The sequence below is a fragment of the Triticum dicoccoides genome, chromosome 4B, assembly GCF_002162155.2.
Source record: "Triticum dicoccoides isolate Atlit2015 ecotype Zavitan chromosome 4B, WEW_v2.0, whole genome shotgun sequence".
NCBI lineage: Eukaryota > Viridiplantae > Streptophyta > Magnoliopsida > Poales > Poaceae > Triticum > Triticum dicoccoides.
In genome coordinates, this window is record NC_041387.1 from 332,680,675 (window position 1) to 332,691,156 (window position 10,482).

The following is a 10,482-nucleotide window of genomic DNA, read 5'->3' on the forward strand; positions in this document are numbered from 1 at the left end:
TAATCATTCATGAATTGCTTGTATGACCAATATTGTGATTGTCAAGCTTCAAAGCTACTACTAGGCATGATATGAACATATAATTTCAACTTCATGATATTCAATTCATTAAAAAATTTACTCATAGGATATAAGTGAAGCACAAGAGTAAATGACAAGCTACTCCAAAAAGATATAAGTGAAGATCAAGCGAGTAGTTAAGTAAATAGGTAGCTGGTTGTAGACTCTCTCTAATTTAAAAACATTAAGATCTAAGTATTTTATTAAAATAGCTAGCAAAACAAAATAAAATGGCATTCCAAGAATAGCACAACTCATGTAAAGAAGCAAAAACTTAGGCTCAACCGATACTAACCAATAATTGTAGAAGAAGAAAGGTGGGATGCCTACAGTGGCATCCCCAAACTTAGATGCTTAAGAATTCTTGGAATATTATCTTGGGATACCTTGGGCATCCCCAAACTTGAGCTTTTGTGTCTCTTCAATTCCTTTTATATCACGGTTTCCCTAAATCTTAAAAATTTCATCCACACAAAACTCAAAAAGAACTCATGAGATAAGTTAGTATAAATAAATGCAATAACCTAATCACTCTCTACTGTAGCAAATCAATAAAATTATTATTCAACATTTCATACTGATTGCCTTTGCATATTTAATACTCCTATCCTCAAATAGAATCATTAAACAAGCAAACATATGCAAACATAACAGCAATCTGTCTAAACAGAACAGCCTGTAAAGAGTGCAATATTCATCATAGTTACGTAACTCCAAAAATTCTGAAAAATTACCACACTGTAAAATTTTTGTTATATCTTATTATTAAAAAAGTTTCAACATTTTATCACATTCCGGTTTTCTAGATAATTTTTGCAACGGCAATAAACTTTCTGTTTTGAAACAGCCACATATAGACTAGCAAAATAAGCATGGAAAAGGCTATACTTGACATTTTTATTGCAATAAAAGATGAAAAACATTATTCTAAATAACAGAAAGCAAATCCTAACAAAACAAAATGATTCTCCAAGCAAAACACATATCATATGACGAATAAAATTATAGCCTCAAGTAAGGTTACCAATAAAGTTGGGGACGACAGAGGGGATGCCTTCCGGGGCATCCCCAAGCTTAGTTGCTTGGATATTCCTTTAATATTTCCTTTGGAGTTCCTTGGACATCCCCAAGCTTAGGGTATTGTCACTCCTTATTCTCCTCATATCGATATCTCGCCCAAAACTTGAAAACTTCAATCGCACAAAACTTAACGAAACTTCGTGAGGTAGGTTAGTATGATAAAGATCAAACCATTCACTTCTGTACTGCAAAATACAAAATTCAGATAAAAATCACATTCCAGTGAATTTCACAAATTACTAGACTGAGCGCAAAAGTTTCTATTTTTGCACAGATTCAAGTCAACTATCATACACACTATCCCAAAGGCTTTACTTGGCACTTTATTGAAACAAAAGCAATAAAACACGATTACTACAGTATCATCATCATGTGAACACACAAAAACAGTAGGTAAAAGTGTTGGGTTGTCTCCAAATAAGTGCTTTTCCTTAATGCCTTTTGGCTAGGCATGATGATTTCAATAATGCTCGCATGAAAAATAAGAATTGAAACATAACAAGGGCATCATGAATCACATGGCAAGCACATTTAAGTCTAACCCACTTCCTATGCATAGGAATTTTGTGAGCAAACAACTTATGGAAACAAGAATCAACTAGCATAGGAAGGCCAAACAAGCAAAACTTAAATCTTTTCAACACATAGAGAGGAAACTTAATATTATTGAAATATGTAAAAGCATATGTTCATCTCTCATAATAATTTTCAGTAGCATCATGAATGAATTGAACAATATAACTATCACCTAAAGGATTCTTTTCATGGTCCATAAGCATAGAAGTTTTCTTACTCTCCGCATAAGTGAATTTCTTCTCATCGATAGTGGTGGGAGCAAACTCAACAAAATAACTATCATGGGATTGAAAATTAAAATCATGATGACAAGTTTCATGGTTATCATTATTCTTAATAGCATACATGTCATCACCATAATTATCATAGATAGCAACTTTGTTTTCATATTGAAACCTCTTCCAAAATAGTCGATTCATCACTAAATAAAGTCATGACCTCTCCAAATCCACTTTCATCATTGTGATAAGATTCAGCACCCAACAAAATAGTGGGATCACTACCTAGAGATGACACTATTGCAAACCCACATACATCATTGTAATCATCATAAATAGGAGGCATGATACCATTATAACAAATTTGCACATCAAAACTTGGGAGAATAAAAACATCATCTACATCAAACATAGCATCCCCAAGCTTATGGCTTTGCATATCACTAACATCATGGATATGCAAAGAATTCATACTAGCAACATTGCAATCGTGCTCATCATTCGTGGATTCTATGCCAAACATTTTATAGTATTCTTCTTCTAACAATTGAGCACAATTTTCCTTTCCATCATTTCCTCGAAAGACATTATAAAGACAAATAATATGAGGCAACCTCAATTCCATTTTTTTGTATTTTACTTTTTATAAACCAAACTAGTGATAAAACAAGAAACTAAAAGATTAGATTGCAATATCTAAAGATAAACCTTCAAGCACTCACCTCCCCGGCAACGGCGCCATAAAAGAGCTTGATGTCTACTACACGACTTTATTCTTGTTGACAAGTGTTGGGCCTCCAAGTGCAGAGTTTTGTAGGACTGTAGCATTTTTTTCTCAAGTGGATGACCTAAGGGTTGTCAATCCGTGGGAGGTGTATGATGAATATGGTCTCTCTCAAACAACCCTACAACCAAATAATAAAAAGTCTCTTGTGCCCCCAAGACACCAAATACAATGGTAATTTGTATAGGTGCACTAGTTCCGTGAAGAGATGGTGATACAAGTGTAATAAGGATAGTAGATATTGGTTTTTATAGTAAGAACAATAAAAAATAGCAAGGTAGCAATCTCTCAACAATGCTAATATAATTGGATCATATAGACATCCCTCAACGTGCGATGAAGAATCACTCCAAAGTTCTTATCTAGTGGAGAACATAAGAATAAATTGTTTGTAGGGTACGCAAGCACCTCAAAGCTATTCTTTCTGTTCGATCTATTCAAGAGTTCGTACTAAAATAACACAAAGCTATTCTTTCCGTTCTATATGTCCAAGAGTTCATAATAAAATAACATCATATGATACACATCAACCAACTCTAATGTCACCTAGATACTCCAATGTCACCGCGAGTATCCGTGAGTTGATTATACGATATGCATCAAACAATTTCAGATTCATAATACTCAACCCAACACAAAGAACCTCAAAGAGTGCCCCAAGATTTCTACCAGAGAAACAAAGACGAGAATGTGCATCAATCCCTATGCATAGATTACCTCAATGTCACCTCGGGAATCCGCGAGTTGGGTGCCAAAACACATATCAAATGAACCAACATGATACCCCATTGTCACCATGGGTATTCATACCAAGACATACATCATGTGTTCTCAAATCCATAAAAGTATTCAATCCGATAAAACAAAATCTCAAAGGGAAAACTCAATTCAAAACAAGATAGAGAGGGGAAAAGACCATCTGATCTGACTGTATTAACAAAGCCCGCGATACATCAAGATTGTGACATCTCAAGAACACGAGAGAGAGAGAGATTAAACACATAAGTACTGGTAAAAACCCTGGCCCCCAGGCATGCCCAGGTGGTTTGTGCCCCCCCTCAGGGCACCCCTCCGGTACTTCTCTGGCTCATCTTGGGTGTTCTGGTCCAAAAAAAATTCCAAAAAGTTTTGCTGCGTCTGTACTCCATTTGATATTGATTTCCTGCGATGTAAAAAACAAGCAAAAAATATAGCAACTCGCACCGGGCATTATGTCAACAGGTTAGTCCCAAAAATGATATGAAGTTGCTATAAAATTATTGTAAAACATCCAAGAATGTTAACATAAGAGAATTAATACTTCATAAATTATAGGTACATTAGAGACGTACCAGCAGGTTGCCAGGCTGATAGAAGAGCTTGCCGAGATTACCAAAGAAATCGCGACCCTCTAGGAAGAGGCACGGAGAGCAGAGGTCCTTCAGAAAGAAGTGCAATCGCAACACTCCTACAAGTGCCAAGACCTCGCGACTGCCAACGGCACCATATAAGAGATGAAGCCCATGGTCGGCACCTTGAAGGGCTCGGTCGAATCCAGCGGGGCTCGCGAAAAACAACTGACAAAAGATCTTGAAACCGCAAGGCGCCTTCAAAAGGATGTACAGGATAAGCTTGCCCGCAATACCCTCTTCATGGTTCTGAGCAACATCGCCTGTCGTCATCCGGATCTCGACCTCGCCGACGGGTTCAAGAAGCCGCCGAGAGGGCACAGTCTTTTCTGCTGCTGAGCAGAAGGCTGCCCCTTACGCCCCGAAGGTCCTTGCCATCTCTACTACTCCACGAGGTCGCCAGGCCTAGTCTTGAATTACCTTTGCCACCGCGTTGTCCTGTAACAAAACATGATGCATGTCCTGTGTTTAGACATCATACTGCTTATGCTCGTGTGGAACTGATGCTTTCACTTAATCTTAGTTGCACGTTTATCCCTTTTGAGTTCACCTATTGGCATTTGCAAGATTAGTCTCTATGCATATTTCTGTTGCCTGCCGGTATCATATTGCCGCGATCATCTTAAGAGTCGGGCCCTTAACAGTTATGTGTGCAAGGATACGTCCTGGCAGGTTGTTCCTCGGTAGATTTGTCATTGCGATCAATTCTGCGAGCAGGCTCGGAATAGAGTGAGGGCGCAGACAAAAACTAATAAGGTACCGTTCACATGAAAGATTTCCTCATACAAATACCTTGCTTTCCAAGGGATAAACAAATGAAAATTCTAACTTGATAACAGAGCAAAGATTGCGTGGACTTAGCTCTTATCTTTGCTCTCTTCCATTCCTTTCTGTCGCGACCGCTTGTCGCGTTTGCATGCTTCTGGAAAGATGGTGCCGTGCATGTTGCTCTCCATCTCCTGACAGGGCCTAGTAAAAATCATATGTGTCTTGCGGGCGGCAGGACGCGATGCAAGGCATGAACAGTTTCTCTCTCCTCCTCTTCGCACTCTTTAAACAACCTGGCAGCGGCTGGCATAAAAGTCACGGCAATGCGGACTGCCCTACCGGAACGTACTTGCTGGGGCGTCGATAAATAGATTTGCACCAGTGCTCCACTCAGGATCTCCCTGAGCAGGGTAAATGCTGAACCGAGTATCACGCAGTGCTCATCGATGTTGATGATGCTAAAAACCAGAGTAGCTCGATTGTGGATACAGCGAGTGGCGGAGAGAGAAACATTTTACCCATACACTTTTGTTCCTTTTTTGTGGATGGGGCGTGCAGGGAAAGCATGATGCCTGCATCGTTTGGGGCTGTCACGCCGCCATCATTTCTGCTTCCCACCGCAGCTGCAGCCGCGCCAGAGCGAGCCGATGGAGATTGGACGGGGTAGGCAGGGAAGCGATACCGCTCCCCCTCTCTGTCCCACCATTCCCCACCTCTTTGTCGTGCGTCATCAATAAGAAGTCTCTTATGAAGAAAACAATGATGAAGATGACATGTTGCATACACTCTCGGGTTCGCGCAAGTGCCTCCCAGTACCTGGCGCACCAAAGATGTCGTGGGAAACCATGACCACCTATGGGACCATCGGCCCCTTGTGGTTCGGCAGGGGGGAAGAGCACATTGCACAAAGAGCAGAGGGTGCGGAAGCTGCATGACAGTGATCACACGGGCAATTTTACCAAGGTTCGGGACGCTGTGAGGCGTAAAACCTTACTCCAACTTTGGTGGATTGATGAGAGGACCATGGTGGAGACACAGCGCTCTAGCCCGGCAGGGTTGCCTCAGAGCGTGTGCAGCTACACGCGTATGTGCGTACAAAGGTCCGAATCCTTTCTAAGGTTTCCATGGCCCTCCTTTTATAGATCAAGGGGTCACCACAATGGCAAAGCAGTCATTGCTTATTGATTAGATAGCAAACAGTGCTACCATACCTAACTCTGTAGACAGGACGGAGCGAATTAAATGCGCAGCTTAGTGTCACATCGTAGCATAGCCCGACAAGCTTTGCCGGGCCGTTCGGCCACCTTTTCGCCTGTCTATGTGTCACGTCTCTGGACGGGTGTCATTTTGAGGTGATTTCCTTCAGAAGTGGCTGCCATGTATCAAATTATAGCCACTTAGTTACTTGGGGGCTCGACACCACATCGTTCGATGACTTACATTGTTATGAGGTGGAGCGGTGGAAGGATGGAAGGGTAGTCCACCCTCAGGGTTCCCGGTATGCTTGTCGGGGCAGTCTTGAGACTTGTCTTCGGGGAAACCTCAACCCCTCCAGGCTCGCCTGCCCGACAAGGGAGGTTTTTCCTTAGTAGTATCTTGCTCCTTCAGCTTGACTTGGTCTTCTTGTTCCCCTCTTAGATTTCTCAAACAGCTATCTCTTCTGCTTGGTCTCGTCTTGGATGTTGTAACCTTGCTCTTGTGCCTGTGTACAGTCATCACCACACACCCGGGGTTTGTTGTACCAAAAATCACATTCCGACTTTCTAGAAGAATTCAGACAATGATAGAGATCTTTCTGTTGTCAAAACAACAACATATAGACTTGCAAAATAAGCATGGTAAAGGCTATACTTGACATTTTTATTGAAATAAAAGATACAAAACCTTAATATAAATAACAGTAAGAAAATCCTAAGTAAATAAATGACACTCCAAGCAAAACTCATATCATGTGATGAATAAAAATATAGCTCCAAGTGAAGTTATCGATAATGTTGAAGACGAAAGAGGGGATGCCTTTCGGGGCATCCCCATGCTTAGTTGCATGGGTATTCCTTGAATATTACCTTGGAGTGCCTTCGGCATCCCGAATCTTAGTGTCTCACCACTCCTTATTCTTCTCACATTAATATCTCACCAAAAAACTTGAAATCTTCAATCACACAAAACTTAACGGAACTTCATGAGATAGGTTAGTATGATAAAACAAATCATTCACTTTGGTACTGTCAAGACAAGATTCATAATTGTTTCCACATAATTCCTACTATACTATATCATTTCCAAAATTTAAATTACTTAATATAATCTATGGAAACACTAAAACAAGCAAACTATGCATTGAAAAAACAGAACAACCTATAATGATCTGGACAACAACCATACTTCCACAACCTTAAAAATTCTGAAAAATTAGGACAACGTAGAAACTTTGTATACCAATCATGCATCAAAAATTCGGATCAAAAGCATCACTACTAGGGAAAAGGCTAGCAGCAGCGCGGGTTTTAGGTGTATCAGTAGCGCGGGTAGGCGCGCTACTAATAAGGCGCTACAGCTATTGCTTAGCAGTAGTGCGGGCCCGCACGTGCTACTGCTAGGACAAATAGCTTCAGCGTTTGTTCAAGCCCATGCTACTGCTAATGTAACTACTGGCAGCGTGTTTTCCGTCCATCGCTACTAGTATTCTTTTTTATTTTTTATTTTTAGTGTATTTATGCGCCATCGTACAAATATTGGTAGAATACTAGTTATGAGGTTTACATCATTATGTCCATAACAGTGTGTCAAATGAAGGTGGATTAGGTTCAAGTGGAGGCAATATGTGGTGCATGTCAAAAGTATACTACTAATCCAAACTTGATCTAGTTTGGACTAGTAGTACTTTCGATGTGCACCACATGTTGCCTCCACTTGAATCTAATCCGCCAGCACAAGCTATTTAATCATCATCATAGTCATTACCACCAACAGTATTTATTTAATCACCACTAACACTAGCTAATAATAATCATCATAGTCATTGCCACCAACACTAGCTATTTTATCATCATAGTAATAGTGTAGCACATCATCATCCTCAAACTCATTTCTAGCTAGCTAATCACTCCTACTGCTCTCTCTTAGGTAAAATAACATAAAATATGTATAGCTCTCCTCCTTGATCAAGTTGGAGCATGCAGATGAACCTGTCTCCTAATCGTGGGTAGCGCATCTGTTTGCTGCCCCCTAGTACTTCTCTGCACTCCCCATCACATGTTTGGTCCAGTCTTGCACTATTAAGCATCCGTCGCTAATCTTGAATGCACTAAAGTAATCTGTAGGATATCTTGGCCGTAAGCTGATAATACTCATGGTACCTTTAGTCTCGATCCCATAAGGCACAACATTCATCGGGAGTCCCTGTTGAAGAACATCGTATGGTAACATACTTAGCAATGAAGTTTAGCTTCAAAAATAATGTATGTAAAAGATGCACTGAGGATAAATAGTAAGAATCTTACCATCCTTCCTAAATAGATGTGAACGTAGTTCATTACAAACACTATTGGTCGCACATTTTCAGTACTAACATTTCTAAATGCAGGAAGAAAATTTGTCTTGAATGTATCAAGATCCTCAAGCCATGAAACATAATGACTGAGCTCCTCGCAGTTGAGTTCAGCCCCAGGACAGTATACGATCCTGTCTACCAAGCGCTGGACATGTTTGCTTGCACCGAAATAAGCTGACAATACAAATTAGTTGTCAACTATTTTTGAATATACAATATCAAAGACATAAATATGGTTGAGAAACTTACATAATGGTATAACTGGAGGCATCTGCACATCGACCCAGATGTCGGTATTACCTTCAATATAATCTTTCGGACGAATATCAAAGGTGATAACCATATCAGGCTCAAATGCATAAGTCTTGCATAGTGCTCGCCATGTTTTGCATCCAAAATAGGTGTAGTCGTCTGAATTGTATAATTATGCATGGAAAATATAACCATGCTCGGTATTCAAGTAAACTTTCTTTTCCTCTGTAGTATGACTGAAACCTATCTTATCCAATACAAAAACTCTTGCGTGGCAGGGGATACGCTAGTAGAATAGTAAAAAAATATCAGTTGAAGCAAATGAAGCAGATGTCATGCTTAATTATGAAAAAAGACTTGTCTTTCTGACCTACTGTATCCACTTCGAAGTTCTCGTCCAGCTTGATGCTGAAGCGCCTATCATCATCGAGGAAGATTCCGTCACATAGGCCGCGCTCGTTTTCGTAGTATTTCCAAATACCGAAATCCTTTTCGTCGTCAGACATTTCCTATGTTCATAGTTAAAACATTAATTGAAAATCGATCGAAGACAACTACCAGGATACTCAACCCACAAATCCGGGGCACTCAATATTTCCTACATATTCTGGCACAAGTCATGCCAAAATTCACGGAAAAATCCAGCATGACTTTTGCTAAAATAGGACATATCGAGCGCCTGAAATTTGCCGGAACGGAAATGAATCAACACTCTGGCAAAACATAGGCCACTCGGAGGTGTAACCTGCAAACATGACCAGACACTTGGATATTAAGCAACACAATATATACATTTCAAAATATCTTATAGGACTCAAATTAGCATGCATTCAATAAGCAAAAGTAAATCATCTCATGCGTCCGTACATCATCGAATATTATCACTAATACATCACGAATAGTGTCATACATATAACATCACTAATACAACTAAAACCATAGCACACGATGGGTATCGGCGCGGGCGGTGGACACCCACAAAGAAGGAACCATCACGGGATCATAGCTCCAGTGAGATCCCTGGAGAACCTGCCAGGTATTGGAGAACGACCTGTGCTCCAACGAAAACAAGTAGTGACGGACGTGCGCGTCCTCCTCACTCACACGGTGACACACCACCTCCGCGGAGTCCTCGAGCCTCTGGACCGTCACTGGCCCACGCGACCACCACCAAAGAAGGTTCGGGTCAATGACAGGCTGGCTCCTCACCAACCTACGCCCCCCGGTAGGTAGCGCCTCCCAGTACCACCCCGGCGGAGCCTAGTCCCGGACATGGCCGATCTGGTCAAGAAGGTATCGTCCACCGCCGACTCGACGACGAGGATGCGGGATAGGCATCGTCCACGTCGAGGCGGGAAAAATTGCTTTAACTAAAAAACAACAACAAGTTCTTACTAACTAGTTCTATTAATTAAACTAGTTCTTACTAAAATTACCTTACTATAAATAAAAATATTCTAGTACCTAATTAGTACCTAGTTCTTACTATCTACTCTCTCCGTTCCGATTTACTCATCGTGGTTTTAGTTCAAATTTGAACTAAAACCATGACGAGTAAATCGGAACGGAGGGAGTAATTAGTACCTAGGAACTACTGCCCTAATTACCATATAAGTATCCATTTTTAACTAGGGTTCATACTACCTAATTAAATAGGGTTAATACTAATTGTAATTAACTAACTAGCACTAAAAATAGCCCAGGGTTCATACTAACTAGAACTAAATAGCTAGGGTTCATACTAAGCAAACAAGAGGGATCGGAAGGGGAGAGTGCTTACAGAGGGCGGGGAGAGAGATGGGG